The sequence below is a fragment of the Protomyctophum bolini genome (genome assembly GCF_963924005.1).
Source record: "Protomyctophum bolini genome assembly, chromosome: 3".
NCBI classification, from domain to species: Eukaryota; Metazoa; Chordata; class Actinopteri; order Myctophiformes; family Myctophidae; genus Protomyctophum; species Protomyctophum bolini.
Genome location: NC_137864.1, coordinates 20,332,212 through 20,351,989, shown reverse-complemented (window position 1 = coordinate 20,351,989; position 19,778 = coordinate 20,332,212). Strand labels below are relative to the sequence as shown.

Below are 19,778 nucleotides of genomic sequence, written 5' to 3'. Positions count from 1 at the left end.
GGCAGAGATTCTCTCTCTCTCTCTCTCTCTCTCTCTCTCTCTCTCTCATAGATGATCAACATTCTCTCCATCCGTTTTTAGTCATTAGTCGAGGGAGAATTGAGCCACAATGTGGCATTCAACAATGCCAGTTAATAAGCCTAATCTGTCCTGCTGCTGAGAGTGGAAAGAGAGATGCGACTTTCTGACCATACACGCACTGATTAAGTTAGTCAGTCAGTTTAGGCATTTGTCCAAGTCAAGTTACAACTTCATATCACATGGTGGTGCAAGTCTGCGAGATAAAGCCAATCTCTGCGGCTCTCTGTGATTAGTAACCTACATTTGCCTCCCTTGAGGGGTTAAGCATCAGTGTACTATAGTCTATACCACGTCGTACAACGGTGTGTTGTTGTGTGCCGAAAATAGCAGTTGGGCTATTTGCATCGTGCGGCACCTTTGTACAGCAGAGTGGCCTACTACACTATGCTTTAGACCGCCATATAGACAAGCGTACGCATTTGTCTCTCTGTGTTTTACAGATAGTTACATACTTGAATCTGGCATTTACATAGCCTATTCACAACATGCTTACATATACTTGCATCTGCATTTACATATTTAACCTCCTTACATACTTGCATTTACATATTTAAAACATCCAAATGCATACCGTCTGTATTCCTCGAAGGACAAGAGAATGAGGAAATATCAAAACTGAACTGTTTATAATGGCAATACGTAGCTTCTGTTCTAGCCCTTCTGTGACTTTTATCCATGTACGGATTGTACGCTCTAGCTTACATTTCTATTTGTGTTTATTTTTGAGGGGCGCTCCTATAAACAGGTTTAATGTTGGTTTTTAGATAAACAAACATAAAAAACGCCATTGACAAAGGGAAAATTACGTCATTTTGTCACATTAAATGCCAATGTTTTGTCCGTGTTTGTTTTACATCACCATTACATCACCCAATCATAGCAACATGAGTTAGACTTTAATATATTAGTGCCCCTCACTTCACACGGGTGTGATTTTTGATTCCTTGCGCTGCTTTTAGCTATTGCTCGTATTTGGTCCGTTAGTTAAATCCCCTTGCAATTCTGATACGAGCGGTGCTTTAAAAAGTCAATTACTATTGTTATTAATAACAAGCTAATAATATGTACAGATCCATCACTAACACTCTCTCTTGCATACACTTTTTACAGTTATATTATAGGTTTAACCATATGAATACACACTATGATGATAAAATAAAATAAATTGTGCATTTATATAGCACCTTTATCCAAGGAGCTTTACAAATTCACCCATTCACAGTTCACACACACACACATTCATACACCGATGGCGGCGGAAACCATGCAAGGCACCAATCAGCACACCAGGAGCAATTAGGGGTTCAGAGTCTTGCTCAAGGACACTTCGACACTAACTCTGGGGGAGCCCACAGGGTTCGAACTGGCAACCTCGCGGTTACCATCCAGCCACTCTACCCCTGAGCCACCGCCGCCAACATTGACTGTACAACCTCACTAACTCAACCACAACTGTGATCATGGCAATGTATGATGATAAGGACATTATAGCATAGTGTATGGTGATAAGGACATTATAGCATAGTGTATGGTGATAAGGACATTATAGCATAGTGTATGGTGATAAGGACATTATAGCATAGTGTATGGTGATAAGGACATTATAGTATAGTGTATGATGATAAGGACATTATAGCATAGTGTATGGTGATAAGGACATTATAGCATAGTGTATGGTGATAAGGACATTATAGCATAGTGTATGGTGATAAGGACATTATAGTATAGTGTATGGTGATAAAACCATTCACAATGAAACTAAATGGTTTAATTTAAAATGAAACCATTCAAAATTAAACCATTTTACACTCGCAAGAGTTAAAGATCTACAAGGGTCCATTTGGTTATCAACTCTCCATCATTTAGCCGAGGACCACCTGGAACCTTCTCAAGGACCACTGGTTGAGAACCACTGGCATAGTGTATATGCCACTGACTGGTGAAGTTACACCATAACACAACTCTGTGAAAACTGTTCCTAAGAGATGTAATTAGATATTAAGTTATAATATCCCATTCTTAAATACCCCACACATTAGGAGTCACCACAGGCAAGTTACAACAGAGATGCACACTAGTGTGTGAGTATTGCTGTATTGTGCTATTTGCTTTGGCAATGTAAACATATGATTTCTCATGCCAATAAAGCCCTTTTGAATTGAATTGTGTGAGTGAGGCCTTATAATTCATCCGGGGAAGAAGCCTGCGGTCATCCACTTTTAATTGTAGCTCCACAATATCTGATGTCGCAACATCAGCCATTCTATGGTTTACCACATCACTTCACTGGTATGCTGATACATGCATGGTTCCTTGTTAGGAAGAAAAGGGCCTCGATACTTTGTTTGCAGTTCACTTCCAAAAAGTTCATCTCTATTAACTTTGGATGAAGGAAAGGGAAGGGAAACTCCTTTGTTTCCCTTCCCTTCATCCACTCTTGCTATTTTTCTGGACCATAGGGCCTACAGCACTTGAAGTTGTCTCTGTAGCCTATATACTTTTCCCCTGTTTTGTTTTGTTTTGTTTTGTTTTGTTTTGTTATCCCGTCCACAGAAACGAGTCAGACTGGCTCTAAGTGTTGCTACTTGCCACTAAATAAGGCAGATAAAGTCGGTAAGACGAGATGGCAGCCAGCATAAACAAGTAAACGCCTGCAGCCTGCCCTGCATGCATGGGAAAAGCTTTCAGAATGTTTGAGCCGCTTTGAATGGTCACTCACTCCTCACCTGGCAAAGCTGGCATGCAGCCTAGGCATGCAGGCCCGGCTCTCTCAACTGAACATTTACCCAGTGATATTCCAATGAGTCTATATATCAGTGCTTTTCAAGGCCCACCACTATTCAATTGCCATTTGAGCCACGACCACCTGACCTCAGACCCAAGACTAAAGAATATATTTTGCTGTCGATTTTGTCCACAATTCCATGCTGTATTGATGTTGGTATACTGTACCATTAGGAGATAACAGGCAAACTTTGATCAAAATAGCAATTCTTCTACATTCTCTAATTGTGTATAGACTTCTTGTAAATTAAGTAATGCAGATGCCTAATAATAATAATTTAACTCTTGAGAGTGTAAGATGAAACCAAATGGACCCGTTTGATGTTACACTCTCAAGAGTTAAAGATCTATATATATATAATGGTCCATTTGGTTAAAACCTGTCCATCATTTAGCTGGGGACCACATGATGGAACCCCCTCAAGGCCCACTGGTGGTCCCCGACCAGTGGTCCACCACTGCTATATTTGATATTCGAGTCTATAGCTAGCATAAAGTTAACATAATGTTTCATAATAATTATCCAATTAATTCATGCACAGTCGACCTGCCCGGGCTAGTTCTGAGTGAGTCATATGATATCATATATCAATATCATTATGTTCTCCAAGTCAACAAAAGATAAGAGATAAAGATGAATGTTTGACTATTCGATAGTTTATATAGCTTATATCAATATATATAGCTGTGTGTGTGTGTGTGTGTGTGTGTGTGTGTGTGTGTGTGTGTGTGTGTGTGTGTGTGTGTGTGTGTGTGTGTGTGTATGTGTGTGTGTGTGTGTGTCGCGGACAGACAGACAGACAGACAGACGGTGGATTATATAGTTCGTATGGAAAAACCTCTCACACTTGTTGCACAACAGCCTGGTTTCGAATACCTCTCTCACCTGAGATCACCCCCATCATGCACTGCAGCAGGGCTTTCTATCATCACCCCTCTGGTCATTTTTTCTACTTTAGACAAAAGACAACTCCGTCCCGATGGAATCCGGGTCTATTTTGCGCAAAAACAACAACCTTGCCAACCGCAACAACGAGTTATGCCACATTAAAAGCCCCATGCATGGCACCATATGCACCTGTTGCGACAAGACGAGCGCAGCAAAACCAGCAAGGAAAAAGAAAATCACCTGTAGGATGTTTAGAATACCGGTATAATCTTACCTCGTTTACTTGGATTTTAGATCCTGAGTGAGACAAGAAGAAGTAGTCCGGGGCCTAGAACATTACTGTAAAAAAAAAAAGTGCAGAGAGAGAGAAGAGTATAAAAATAAATAAAAGAAAGGGGGAAAAAAAGGGAAGGGGGGCTGCTTGAAGCAACGCATAAATGTGGTCGAAGACGAGTAAAAAGAGGACATGAGACTCACTGTATCTTTGTCAGGGGGGTGGGACTATTGGCTGCATGGACCTGCACCCAGTGCACTGTGTGTGTGTGTGTGTGTGTGTGTGTGTGTGTGCGTGCGTGCGTGCATGCGTGTTGTCACAGGGAGGAGAGGAGGAGGAGTGTCACAGCAAATGGGACACAGTGGTTGGCCGTATAGGACGTGACAAAAGGGAGGATCGTTAAGCCATGGCTGTGACAGGTGGTGCCATGCACCTTTATACTGTCCGACCTAATCTATATATATAGGCCTAATATAATTAATGGTATATTGACTCAATGACTCACAGGTGTGTTGTAAAGCCCATAAAGGGTCGGGTTGGGACATTAAACAGTTTTTAATTAAGGTAATTAAACCACACCAATGCAACTCATGGAGTGGTCGTTTTGACCTAAGTGACCCGACCCTTTGGTGTGGTTTAATTGGGCCTTATATTACGCCTTAATGGAACTTGGTGACGTATATAGGTGTGTAACGCCCAGTATTTGAACTCGGGTCTCCCACGTGAAAGTCATCTTAACCACTAGACTGGATTGGGGGAGATATTACACTTTTGAGGCTATCAGGCAGAGGCTCTGAGCCATGCACGGCTGACTGCTACATAGCCCAAATATAATATATCTATCTCTGTGATGTCCTGTTGCATTTCAGAATGAATAGTAGGCAGGCAGCTATACTGTAGGCCTAAATAATTGTGCAAGCTGAGTTTGAAAGCCTTATAAACTTGAGGTACCCGGTAAACTTATGTGGTGTGAATATCTGTGTGTGTGTGTGTGTGTGTGTGTGTGTGTGTGTGTGTGTGTGTGTGTGTGTGTGTGTGTGTGCACAGTGTGTGTGTGTGTGTGTGTGTGTGTGTGTGTGTGTGTGTGTGTGTCTCTCCCTCTCTCTCTCTGGGTGCGAGTAGAGTACTGTGTTCATAAAACATTGATGGAACAGGTCTGCAAGATAAAGTTCCTCTGTCGATGCTAGAATTCACCTCTGACTGCAATTAAAACCATATTGGAGAAAATGCTTGGTAATATCTCTCTAGAATGTGACGGATAATTGCTTTCCCATCACTATTGTGCTGAGCAACACATATCACACGCCATCTGCAGTGTGTGTGTGTGTGTGTGTGTGTGTGTGTGTGTGTGTGTGTGTGTGTGTGTGTGTGTGTGTGTGTGTGTGTGTGTGTGTGTGTGTGTGCGTGAACACATGCATGCATCAGTCATGTGCGTAACCTATATGTGAAATATGTCAGTTTCACAAAATAATTGGCCACGTTGCATTCCTGACAAAGCTAACATAATATGCTCAGTAAGTTAATGTTATGGGGCTGCCCTAGTGTAGTGGTTATAGCCTATGTCTTTCATGCAGAAGGTTGTGGGTTCGAACCCTGCCTGGGGTTGACGTCAGCAAGGCCATGCAGTCACGATGGGTTCCTAATGCCAAATCAATATGGGTTCAGAATATTAGTTGTTAGGTATTTTTCTTTTGTAGATCTGTTATTTTGGTGGATGACGGTTCTTGTGATCTATGACCCGGTGTCCCCTATGGTCTTGCCGAATTATGGATAATGAATTGCCCTGTGACTGACATTTGATGTCACACTGTCCCACTGACTGTAAAATAGTATGGTTCTGGCCCCGCCAGAGTTTAGATAGTAAAACTGCTCTCCTAGCTAGCGTTGGTAGATAAGAAGTGTTTTGTTTCCATTTGCCATAACACCCCGCTTCTGTGTTTCTGCCCTTGAAGTTACTATTCTCTCTAACAGACTGGTAAACTGCACTCAATAATGTTATGCCCTGTCCCCCAGTTCCACTAACTGATATTGCATGTCCGGACTATCTCTGCCCCGTGAGATAGTTCCTGTATGCAATATTCGTGACGTCTTGCATTATCCGTCCATTTGTAAACAAATATGTTTTTTTACCTTGTTGTTCCCTTTAATATGTTTTTATCCCACGATTTTGTAACCCAGTTTTCTTTTCACCCAGTGCAAATTATCTAATGTAATCCTGGGCGCTACACTTCCTCTGCCAACCTGGGGGGGCAGCAGACTGACCTCATGCCTCCTTCTATGCATGAGGAGTCCAAGCTGCTTCTTTTCACCTGACAGAGGGGAATTTCCCCGGCCGGACGTAGCGCGTGGAAGGGACACGTTATTCCGACCAGTTCCTTTCCCCTCCATCAGGCGCCCCGGCTGGCCAGGGGGAGGTAGTTTTAGAGACCAGGATTACAGCATGTTTTTGTGAGGGTATCTAACCTAGGGGACACCATGCAAACTCCACACAGAAAGGCCCTATCGCCAACCCCCGCCTCGGGTATGGGCACTGATGACGCGGAGGAGGGAACACGCCGCCAGTGCCCACAGCATCCCCAGCGGGAATCGAACCCAGGACCTTCTAGCTGTGAGGCAACAGCACTACCAACTGTGCCACCGTGCCCCCTTGACCTTGTTGTTCAACACATTTTCCGGTGTATTGATTACTGTTGTGATATACAACATGATATGTGTATGAGTGCCTATGCTGTGTACTTGTACATGAATATACAAATGTACAGGATATGTATTGTGTACTGCCATGAACTGTAACAGACTGACTTTAGCCACTGAAGCCATCTCAGAGAGCAAGGACACTTGCTGCTAGCCGATATTATTGTTATGTCTCTGTGGCACGTCATGAGGACACGAGGATCCAGAGTTAGTATGATTCTGTATGTGTGTATGTGATACTGTCTGAGTGTCCCGTTATTACTGTTCTCCCGGGCCCGTCCGATCGCCGCCGTTACCACAGGAATAATGTAGTTTGGATTGCTCGATCTCCTCTTTTCTTTCTTTGTTTCTCTCTCTCTTTCTCTCTCTCTCTTTCTTTCTCTCTCTCTCTCTGTCCCTGTCTCTGTTAGAGACATAACAATAACATCGGCTAGCAGCAAGTGTCCTTGCTCTCTGAGATGGCTTCAGTGGCTAAAGTCAGTCTGTTACAGTTCATGGCAGTACACAATACATATCCTGTACATTTGTATATTCATGTACAAGTACACAGCATAGGCACTCATACACATATCATGTTGTATATCACAACAATTACGATATGCTATATTAACCATGTTCAATTTGGACATGGTCAGAGATCCTTGTGGAAACGCTGTCCGGATTACATGCCTTATTCTCTCCCGGTACAATGGTAAATATATCTGATTGAACCTCCTTCTAGCTCTGCTTGTCTGAAATTGTCTTCCTTGTGTCCGTCAAATTCATTCTAAGGTATTTTGGTTAACTCTGTTATACTCTGACTTTTACTCATTATAGTCTAAAAAGGTTCTAGAACCACTTCAGTATATTGTTACAAGCCTTCTGCTTCTATTCCGGTGAAGAGTATTTTATTGTAATTAGATTACTTCCAAAAGTATTTATACAGTTCCGGTGTTCCGGAGCTCTAGCTCTCTGCTATTGAAGCTTTTCCTTATTGATCATAGTCTTTATTTTAATACAGTCCTTTCAAGTATATTGGTAGAAATATTTCCATCATTAGTGATGGGAGATTAATCGGCAAACACAGCGGTATCGGCTGATTTGAGTTGTTTTTAGATAAACAAGCCCAAAGTAACAGATCTACAAGCTCACAATATTAAATAGAAATGTATTAAAGTTAAATCTGACTTGCCTAAGCCTGCAGTGCAGACACCCTGTTACATGTATTTGTCAGAATGGACAAAATTATTGTAATTTTTTACACAAGGAGCAGCGATGTCCCTATGGGACTATGGGACTATGTCCCGAAGAGTACCAGTAGGGGCAAAAGTGGCGCTGTTGTGCCAGAAACAGAGAGAGAGAGATAGTGTTGCACTGTTGCCTGCTAATTACAGAGAGAGAGAGAGAGAGGCAGGGGGAGAGGGGAGAGGGAGTTGCACCACTCAGTTCACACGTGTGTGATTCTTCAATACAGAATGAGATCATATCGACATCGGTAATATCGGATATCGGCCATAACAGCAATTAATTATATCGGATATTGATATAGGCCTAAATGTCTAATCGGCACATCCCTAGTTCAGACCTGCGGAGGCACGTCTGAAGCCTGTCCTGGGGTATATCCAGACGCAAAAACTAAATCCAAAATCCATAGATTAAAGTTATCGCCTTCGAGGGTTTTATTTCTTGAAGTAAAAGAAACAAAGGAGATCCAGGAATACTGGCCCATATCACATTACTTGTCTTGAACCACCTATTGTTGGAGAGCAGTGCACCTGCAGGGCAGGGTGGGAAAGAGGGGGGTTGGCTTAGATCTCCTTGTTGTGTATATATATATACGGGAAAGATGGTTATCTGGATAAACATATAGTAGTAAGACTAAGGAGGAGGAGAGTTCACTCGAGAGTTCAATGTGATCATGCTGACGCTAGAAAATTAACTATTTTGTAAACACACGCACACACACACGCACACACACACGTGTAGACATATACACAGACAATGCAATCTCCCCCCCCTCTCTCTACTCTCTATTATTAGCATTTGAAGGGATCTGTTCTGTGTACAGGAATACACATAATTATGATTGACAGTCGTTTTTCCGTTGGACATCCTTTTGCTGTCACAGCAGCTCAACATTCTTGCTGTTGCATTTGCACGGTGCTGTAGGCCTATATTTCACCCAGAAGATAGATGTTTTATAATCTGTTGTTTTATAATGAATTGCCCTGTGACTGACATTTGATGTCACACTGTCCCACTGACTGTAAAATAGTATGGTTCTGGCCCCGCCAGAGTTTAGATAGTAAAACTGCTCTCCTAGCTAGCGTTGGTAGATAAGAAGTGTTTTGTTTCCATTTGCCATAACACCCGGCTTCTGTGTTTCTGCCCTTGAAGTTACTATTCTCTCTAACAGACTGGTAAACTGCACTCAATAATGTTATGCCCTGTCCCCCAGTTCCACTAACTGATATTGCATGTCCGGACTGTAGATGTTTTTTTTCTTTCTTTTTTACTGTGTGTTAAGGGCAACCACACTATAGTAATTGCCCGACTTTATTTATAGAGTAACCCACAAAAACAAACTATGTGCAACCCAGATTCGGCACAAACAAGGGACTAAATTCATTTCGCTCCTGCCACCAAAATGTAAGTAAGTAAGTAAGTAAGTAAGTACATTTTATTTGTAAAGCACCTTTCAAGACAAAGTCACAAGGTGCTGAACAGAACACAGAACAAGCAATCAACAAGTTAAAACCAAACAGGAAAAATGTGGAACGTACGCCCTACCAACACACAGTCATTAAGACATGACTTGACTCCTTCAAAACCACTCTCAAAGGGCACGACTGCAATTCGAAACGAGCCTGCGTAAAAGAGGTTGAGGCTCAACCCCTTTTTTCCCTCACTGGATATTTTTCTTTTCCCTTTTCATGATTTCGTGTTTTTTGTTTAAAGTGTATATTGTACTTCTCTAAATGTTTTGATGAATTGAAAAGGGTGGACCCTAGTGTAAACAAGTGTAATGCTTTATGGTGTCGTCCACAGTTAACAGTTTTTGTATTGAGTTGTGCTACCTATTGTGCAAACTGTTAATAAATAACTTCAATCAATCAATTGTGTATTATTCCGCCCTCTGTGACGTCATGTGGGTTAATACATCATCATACTGTACTGTAGTGAGCTACTCAAGACCACACTGTTTCTTCAGTGTGGTCGCTCGGTATAACCACACTTTATGAATTATTTAGTTCCTCATGTTTTCAAACTCCTTTGGGGTAATCTGTGGTAAGTAGCGATGCATCTCTGATGTCTTGGGACAGTGGGCAGGTTATTAGAAAGTGCACCTCGGTTTCCACCTCATTTTGTGTGCTAAAATAGTTCAAATAGCCGATCTACAAGCTGAGAAGCTCACAATGTCTCAATATAGATTTTTCAAGATAGTAAAATATGGTAAATACGTTTAGGGATAGAGGGGTGAGGTGCGTGCTGCTGCAGCCCGGTCTCACCCAAACACAATGAGGCACATGACGTAAATGTTCCCTTCATGCGTGCGTGCGTGTGTCTCTCCCCCCCACCCCTCTCTCTCTCTCCATTCCAGAGTCATTCCCACACTGACCTTGACCATTACATTGATTAGACATTCTCCATACAATCGATCAAGAATCCTTTGTATGGAATCTGAGGTGGAAGTGAATAAATCAATGCCTTAATCGTGTCCGTCCATTATTACCAGTTAAAGCTCACGGAAAATAACTCTCTATTCAACTCTCTCCTATGTGTGGTCTCTCTCTCTATGTAGCTCTTCTTCCCCCCTATATTTATATACACTCTTCTTTCTATCCGTTTCACTCTCTCTTTTTCTTCCACAAACTCTTCCTCCTCTATTCTATATTTCTCCCCTGTAACACCCACCCACCCCCATCTCCCTCCCTCCCCCCCTCTCTCTCTCCCTCCCTCCCTCCCTCTCTAACTCCCTCTCTCTCTCTCTCTCTCTCTCTCTCTCTCTCTCTCTCTCTCTCTCTCTCTCTCTCTCTCTCTCTCTCTCTCTCTCTCCCTCCCTCCCTCCAGATATCAAGTGTGTCACTGTCACCCGAGCCCCAGATCAATAGTTAATGATCCTGGGACACCCAATCTACAGAGAATGACAGAACTCTCCCATGGAGAGTGATGATGGTGGAGGGTCAGTCAGGTGGTGCAGTAAGGAAATGCCATATTTGTTCCAACGTCAGGATGTGATGATGGTGGTGGGAGGGTCAGTCAGGTGCAGAAAGGAGATGCCATATTTGTTCCAACGTCAGGATGTGATGATGGTGGTGGGAGGGTCAGTCAGGTGCAGTAAGGAAATGCCATATTTGTTCCAACGTCAGGATGTGATGATGGTGGTGGGAGGGTCAGTCAGGTGCAGAAAGGAGATGCCATATTTGTTCCAACGTCAGGATGTGATGATGGTGGTGGGAGGGTCAGTCAGGTGCAGTAAGGAAATGCCATATTTGTTCCAACGTCAGGATGTGATGATGGTGGTGGGAGGGTCAGTCAGGTGCAGTAAGGAAATGCCATATTTGTTCCAACGTCAGGATGTGATGATGGTGGTGGGAGGGTCAGTCAGGTGCAGTAAAGAGATGCCATATTTGTTCCAACGTCAGGAATCAGGATGTGATGATGGTGGTGGGAGGGTCAGTCAGGGGCGGTAAGGAGATGCCATATTTGTTCCAAAGTTCCATGAAGGACACAAGGCACGGAGACGACGAGTCTACGACACGTGGCATCGGTTTTCAACCCTTTTTCAAAGCAAGGCCCACAGCCCACTATTTATTCGGCATTTGAGTCACACGGAACCACCACTTGATGTCATTTAGCCTCTCAGAGTACCCCAAACTAAAGAATATGTTGTCGTCGTTGGCTACGATTGCATCCACATTACATGCTGTATTAACGTGGTACCATTAGGAGAGAGAACAGGCAAACGTCAATCAAATTAATAATTCTTCTAACTCTTGAGAGCATAAATTGAAACCAAATGGACCCGTTTGGGTCCATTTGGTTTAATTTCACGCTCTCAAGAGTTAAAGATCTAATAAGGCTCCATTTGGTTACCAACGCTCCATCATTTAGCTGGGGACCACCGGGAACCCCCTCAAGGACCACTGGTTGAAAACCATGGGGGGGAGAACAAGGCATGGATGAGCAGTATACAATGATTAGAAACATGCAGGGCGGCCCTGCTGGGCCGTGGCTCAGCGGTCCAGGCACCTTGGCTGGTAAGCCAGCTTTACAGCGTGTGTTCAAGTCCCGATCCCGACGACCTTTGCTGCATGTCCTCCCCCCCATCTCAATCCACGTCTTCCTGTCTACTTACTTATCACCTGTCAAAAACAAACCCAAAAATATATAGAGTATATATATATATTCATCCAAATCTAACACTTGTGCATCACTCACTGAAGATATTAAAGTAGTCTACCAAAATAATTATTTTTCTGTGAACTAATAGCCTGCAGGCTGCGTGGGAATAGTCTGTTAAAACTTAAAACACATGCTTCTGTAAATGAATGGTCTCTTTGACCCTCTGGTGGACAACAAGGCATATTGCAGCCATGTCAAAGAAAAGCACTGATACTAGTGTGTACAGTTAGCTCTGGGAAATGCAGACCAGACCAGCCAGGGCCGGTTCTAGGCATAGGCGAACTAGGCGGTCGCCTAGGGCCTCAACCACTGAGGGGGCCTCGTCACAGGGAGAAGATTTTTTTTTTTTCATGTATCCCTTACATGGGCTACTGGCCACATGTGGCCCCCACCAGCTTCTTAATTTTGATCTCAAAGTGCACCAGATTGAAGCATTTTCATGGCAAATTTACAATTTTTATCCGGCGTGGCAAAGCAGGAGGGGGGGGGCCTCTGTATACCGGTAATATGTTGCCTAGGGCCTCAAAAGGCCTAGAACCGGCACTACCGTAGGACCACTACCAGTTGACCTGTAGTAAGTCTCATGGTCGGGGGGGTAGGACCAAGGGATTTGGGATTTGTTTATAAACATTTTGGTATTTGTTTATAAACATTTGTGATTTGTTTATAAACATTTGTGATTTGTTTATAAACATTTGTGATTTGTTTATAAACATTTTGGGATTTGTTTATAAACATTTGGGATTTGTTTACAAACATTTGGGATTTGTTTATAAACATTTGGGATTTGTAAGTCTCATGGGGGGGGTAGGACCACTACCAGTTGGCCTGCAGTAAGTCTCATGGTCGGGGGGGTAGGACCAAGTCTCATGGGTTTTGGGATTTGTTTATAAACATTTTGGTATTTGTTTATAAACATTTGGGATTTGTTTATAAACATTTGTGATTTGTTTATAAACATTTTGGGATTTGTTTATAAACATTTGGGATTTGTTTACAAACATTTGGGATTTGTTTATAAACATTTGGGATTTGTAAGTCTCATGGGGGGGGGTAGGACCACTACTACTGGCCACATGAGGCCCCCACCTAGCTTCTTAATTTTGATCTCAAAGTGCACCAGATTGAAGCATTTTCATGGCAAATTTACAATTTTTATCCGGCGTGGCAAAGCAGGAGGGGGGGGGGCTCTGTATAATATGTTGCCTAGGGCCTCAAAAGGCCTAGAACCGGCACTGAGACCAGCCTCTCCTCTTTTGCGAAAATATAAAGAATGTTTTACCTACTCACCAATACAAAGGCGGCTTGTGTAATTAGAAAGCCTACTTTCCTTAGTGGACACACTGAGCCTCCCACCACACACGCCAGAAAGGGTTTTATTTTTCACCCGAAGGACAACTCTTGTCTATGAGGTTTTCTCTTCTCGTTAGAGGGCGCAGTGGAACCGTGTCTTATAAATCCATATTTCTGCTTGTAACTCAAAGCAGTCTTTATAACTCTGTCAAGTCACTACACTGTACCACGTCACTTTAAAACCAGGATGGCTATGTCAGTGAATTTGGAAGCTATAGGCTGGGGGAAATTACCAAGAAATTAGAGGCACTTCTGTGATAAGAAGAATAAAACATAAAGTGAGTCAAGTGACTCACCTCAAAGCTGCTAATCCCACTTCTGCTCAAATTGTTGTGATCTCTATATGGACCCTCGGTCTGGTTTTCCTAAACCAGGATATGAGCATCCTGCATGGCAGCCTATCTGAGCAGGTGGCGCCTACAGCTCAGCAGTGTCAGCAGCTTACCACCAGGGAAGCAAGAAGGGAACTGGATGTCGTCGTCAACAACAAGCGCCTGGAGTTCCAGCAAGCCCCCCGCGGTACCTTGGTGGTATACGTCTAGATAAAACACTCTCCTTCAAACAACATCTTGAAGAAGTGACGGCCAAAGTGTCATAGGGTCTCACAAATCCGACGTCTCGCCGGTACTAACTGGGGTCAAAGTGCTTCGAATCTCCACACAAGCCCTTGTCTTCTCCACAGCAGAGTACTGTGCCCCAGCCTGGTGCAGAAGCCCACATGCCAGGAAGGTTGACGTTGCCATAAACAACGCCCTACGGACCATAAGTGGCTGTCTAAAGCCCACCCCCGTGTTCCATCTGCCAGTACTAGCAGGAATCGCCCAGCGGCCGACCTCCGACGAGACAGAACTGCCTCTATTATAGTAAGTAAGTACATTTTATTTATATAGCACTTCTCACAGAGAAAACTCACAAAGTGCTTTACATGCAGAGAATAAAAACAAAGACAAGCAAAATACAACAGAGTACTGAACAAAAAACAGGAACATACAAGAACACAGCAGCAAAATAAACAACACACATGGAAAACCATTATGTAACATCAGGAAATGCTTGTGCAAATAGCAAAGTTTTGAGTTGATTCTTAAAAATGTCCACAGAGGCTGCGGATCTCAACACCTGTGGGTTGGCATTACACAGTGTGTGTAGACTCAAGTCCTGCCACCCGTACAACAAGGCTGCACAAGAGCTGCTCAGGTCCACCATCCCTGAGGACCTGTCCACAGAGGCATGGCTGGCAGCAGCCTGGAAGCAGGAGTGGGAGTCGGCCGGGCCAACACGCATCCACCGTTACATGAGGCCTGTCCCCTGTATAAACCACCCTCTGAGGCCTGTCCCCTGTATAAACCACCCTCTGAGGCCTGTCCCCTGTATAAACCACCCTCTGAGGCCTGTCCCCTGTATAAACCACCCTCTGAGGCCTGTCCCCTATATAAACCACCCTCTGAGGCCTGTCCCCCATATAAACCACCCTCGGAAGTCTGTCCCCTGTCTAAACCACCATCGGGGGCCTGTCCCCTGTATAAACCACCCTCTGAGGCCGGCCAATTCGATGTGGGACCTGAGACGAGGGTGTGGCTGCACGCTAATGAGCTGGACATCTGATGATGACACACGAAAGAAGAAGACAGTCTTACTTAGAGGTAGCCTGCCCTACACATGGACAAATAATAAAAGCAGTAGTATCCAATATAAATTAGGAAGAAGAAAAAGGACACAGACAGACTAGCACTCTGGACTGTGTCGGTGACTCGGCATATATGCCGACACAGTCCATCGCTACCCTCTGCCTATATGAAGTCTATGACACTTTTAGTCCGGCAGCAGGGGGTGTGGAGTGGGGAATTTGGTATAGGCCTATAGGTTTTTTTATTGGCCTAAAATATTGTCTATATACATTCATGAATCCACTTGTTGACCGGCTGTCAGCATTGATGAATTTGTTTTATAGGGGTTTATATACCATACCATACCATGCCATTAACATCGTATAGGTATAGGGCAAAAATGTAAAAAATATCAGTATGCTTTAAGTAGCATGTGACATGGGGTTTCATGATTCTGAATACATTCCAAGCATTAGTTTTGCACTAAAAACACTCCTTGGGCTAAAACGGCCATAGCAATCCTCACAAATGTGATGAGGTCAGCACATTTTGGGCAAGTGGCTATGGCCGTTTTTAGCTAAACTAATGCTTGGAATGGATTCAGAATCATGAAATGCTACATAAAGCATAATGACATTTTGAAAATAATTTTGAAAAATATGATGTATCTCCCCTATAAAATAAATTGCTCGATGCCGGCAGCCGGTCACCAAGTGGATTCATGTATATAGACAACATTTTAGGCCAATAAAAAAAACTATACCAAGTTTCCCACTTTAAACAAAAGAAACCTGTTGGCTGCCGGTCTATAAATAAGGCCTTTCTGGGCAGTGCAACTGTCACATTTTGTGCACACACAGCTCTGCATCCGATCGCAGGGTTTTGGAGACCCTGAAGTGGCCTGAAGCTGTCCCCACCAAGCCATGGCCTTTTATGAAATACTGTGGGAACAAAGTGTGAGTGCTCTGGCTGGAACATTTAATGAACTGGAGAGTCTGCATATGAAGGTGCCAGGTTGTTCTTAAGTGCTTTATAAACAAATTAAAGGGCTCTTCTAAAAGTTAATCCTGGGCTTGCGAGACAGAGAGATACAGAAAGGTAGAGATGCACTACACACACACACACACACACACACACACACACACACACACACACACACACACACACACACACACACACACAGAGTCTGGGTGAGACATGACCTTTGACATGATCTGTAATTTTTATCCCACGATTTTGCAACACTTCCTCTGCCAACCTGGGGGGGGAGGGGGGGGGCAACGGACTGACCTCATGCTTCCTTCTATGCATGAGGAGTCCAAGCTGCTTATTTTCACCTGACAGGGGGGGGGATATGCTCCAAGAAGAGACTCATAGGTTGAAACTTGAAAGTGCTTAAAGGACAACTTTAGTTTTTTTCTACTGAGGGGAAGCCACACTGTGTGTCATATAGGCTCAATATGTCAGTTTGACACATTCAGTAGATCCCTGAACTAGCGTACACAATTGGATAATGTAGAATAATTGTTATTTTGATCAACGTTTGCATGTTCTCTCCTAATGGTACCACCACATCAACACAGCATGGAATTGTGTACAAAATCTTATCCAACAACAACAAATATGCTTTAGTCTTGGGTCTGAGAGGCTTAATCTCATCAAATGACAGTCCGTGGGTCAAATGCCCAATACATAAAGGACCTTGATACAGAAAGGGTTGAAAACAACTGCGCTAACGCACTGCATGGACCAGCCCAGGGCTATCTTTGTCATAACGCTCCATTAGGCCTAGCTCTGGACCATAGCCTTACTGCTTCTATGATTCTGCAAGCAGAGCTACATTGAGCCATGTTTTAAGTAAGTTCAACTAAACACCACAAGGGGGCGAACAAACACCAACAACCAGGCCTACCGCCTCTGATGTTTGTTGATTGACAGCAGCTTGCAGCTGGCTGCATGATTATCATTATTACAGGTCTGTTATTTTCAATATTATGGTACCACCAACAGAAGATGGTACAAGATTACTGTTGTTTTATGTTCTCCTTTCTCTCTCTCTCTCTCTCTCTCTCTCTCTCTCTCTCTCTCTCTCTCTCTCTCTCTCTCTCTCTCTCTCTCTCCCCTCACCAGCCTCTGTCTGTGAAAGAATGAAGGATGAAGAAATGAATGAATGAATGATCGGCATTGTAAAGTTCAATTCTTGTTCAACTCCAAAGGACTAGAAACAAGTCAAGATTTCAGACACAATCCAAAAATCCAATTTCCAACTTTGTTGCTTTCGAACTGTTGGCTTAATTTTGTTGGTTGACTGACTAATCATGTAGGTTTTAAACCTTTGAAGACAAAAAAACAAAGGTTTACAAGGTTCAAGGTTTCTTTATTTTGTCTCCCATGGGAGAAATTTGTCTTGGACCCCAAGGACCCGCCCTGCAGCATACAGATACAATATACAAGACAACAAAGGCACACAGTGACCCGTACAACATAAAAAAAACACACACACCAACATACCTAGTGCAAAAGTGCAAAAGAACATCAAGTCACCTCATAACCTTCGACCCCTACCCTGTCTGCCCTCTTCAAGGACACTGTTAAGGAGTGTGATTGACAGAGGGACAAAGGAAATGCTTGTACTATTTGCACGCATGGACCTCGTACCTCCTACCTGATGGCATTAGCCGATACTCAGGGTATAGTACATTGGAGGGGTCGGACACAATGGTGGCCTGCTCAAAGATGACCTGGGGGGTGATCGGAGGTGTAGACATACCCATGATCTTCCCAGGATCTCAGATTTGTTACATAACAAACTCTTTGAATCATTGTCATCACAAGCTGGTGTTGTCAATTTTATTCGCTACTCACAGTTTTGACTGTACGCACTTGAGCCATATATGTCAAATTGACCGGCTTCATCGGTCAAGTTTAATTGATATTAATTTATTAGTGAATTAAATTTCCACATTGACATGAATGGGAAAATGCAAAAATTCACATTCAAGTATTTTTTCCTCGGAGACTGTAAGCACTATAGTTACAAAACTTGGAGGGTAGGTTCATGATAATTACTAAAATTAATTAACTTATGTTATCGGTCGGCATCATGGTGGCACTATAACAGCCCACTTTACGTTTTGGCTTATAACTCTTGGGTCATGACGCATCATTTCCGCCATTTCGAATTTTCTCCAAAACACACTTTTTGCTCCTCCTACATATTTTGTCCAAATCTCACAAAAATTGGTAGGCCAATCAATTGTGATTGACTGATCACCCCATAGCGATGATTTGATTGGCTGAGCAAAGTACAAAGTACATAATTGAAGCTTAGTGAGGGCAAAGAAGTGAAGATGGAAAAAAAGTGAGGACGCCAAATTGTGATTGGCCAGAATGCATTGAGATGATGTGTGATGATGATGTATGATGAACCCAGCTGGCCTTTTAAGGATGAAGTCTGACTGATGAGTTTCATTGCCACTTTATTCGAAATTCAACATAGAACTGGGACAGAAATAAAATAAATAAATCACTACAATATTATCCATAAACATCCATAAATCTCAGGCGCATGACACATTTTCCATACATGACTAAAGTAAAGTCACTAAATTGCACAATACATAAAACATCTGCATACAATATGTTTGCAACAATAATATAAACAGTGCAAGCAAATCAGTAAAATACCTTGTCTTCCTTTCCAGCTAGGTGCTATCTTCGGTGTGTGGGGCATTTGTTCGATGGTTTGTTGGCATTTGACCGTTCCTTTGGCCTTCCTTTCCTCAACCAACAAACACCAGCCACACCATTTGTGTGTGACGTATATTCTCGGTCAAGACTCTGTGCAGTGTGTATCAATCGATCACATGCCATCTGTTTCAAGCCTTCTCTGTACTCGAGGCAGCATTTCCTTGATTTTAACCCCAGTGCCACAGCTGAGCTGGGTCCCAATCATCTGATTCTCATCAGCTGCATCAGTTGTTGGCTCAATCTCTTCAGATTAATGGACTTCCTTGTCCAATGCCTCACAACACTGTGAATATATACTAAACAATAAAAGTATTACCTTGTGGGTCGGCCGTTACACTTCACACCGGTGTGATTTTTCTGTAATAAATTGCCCTGGTTTGGCACCTTGTGAACTTGACTCTTGAGTTTTGGTGTATCAGTCTCCACAGTATACAGTCCGAACTGTATAGTCTTTCACTTTTCTTTTTTTGTTTTTGAGTGGTGCAGTCACTCCATTGCCCAGCAATGTGTGTCCCTGGCTGGCTGAGTCCCTGGCTGGCTGAGTCGCTGGCTGGTTCCCTGGCTGGCTGGCTGGGTCCATCCGAGCACGGAAGTAGTGTTTTATTCTATTTAATTAACTATTTATACTCTGTTTTTTCTCCGACCGAAGAGAAACCTTTGAATGGCTGTCATTGACCTGGCATTACACATTACATTATACATTACACAATGAATTTACGTTATATGTGCCTGAGCAAATCGACCGTCAGGAGCCTACAGTATGTCTGTCGGTATGTCGGTGGAGACCCTTGGCCAAAAAGGGACCACTCACTTTTCACTAAAATATTTAATTTTGTTAACCGTCATTACACGATGGTGTCAGGCGGTGAAACCCCCCCCCCCCCCCCCACAATATACAGTATATTTCCTATAATGACATGACCAAACTTGGGACGCCGCATTCTTAAAAGTGGTTAAATGC

The 19,778-nt window shown here is 43.1% G+C and overlaps 1 protein-coding gene across 4 annotated transcripts in view; it reads right to left on the bottom strand.

Moving 5' to 3' along the window:
• ugt8 (UDP glycosyltransferase 8) overlaps positions 1–13,872 on the bottom strand; it is a 43,968-nt gene extending 30,096 nt beyond the window's left edge. For 3 of the 4 annotated variants that reach the window (XR_013963405.1, XR_013963406.1, XM_080755327.1), the window contains exon 1: positions 4,029–4,192. The gene's annotated coding sequence lies outside the window, so the exon portion shown is untranslated. Of the gene's footprint in view, positions 1–4,028; positions 4,193–13,756 lie in introns of those variants that run through there. The other variant, XM_080755329.1, reaches the window with a different exon arrangement.
• Between the last annotated feature and the right edge of the window lie 5,906 nt (positions 13,873–19,778).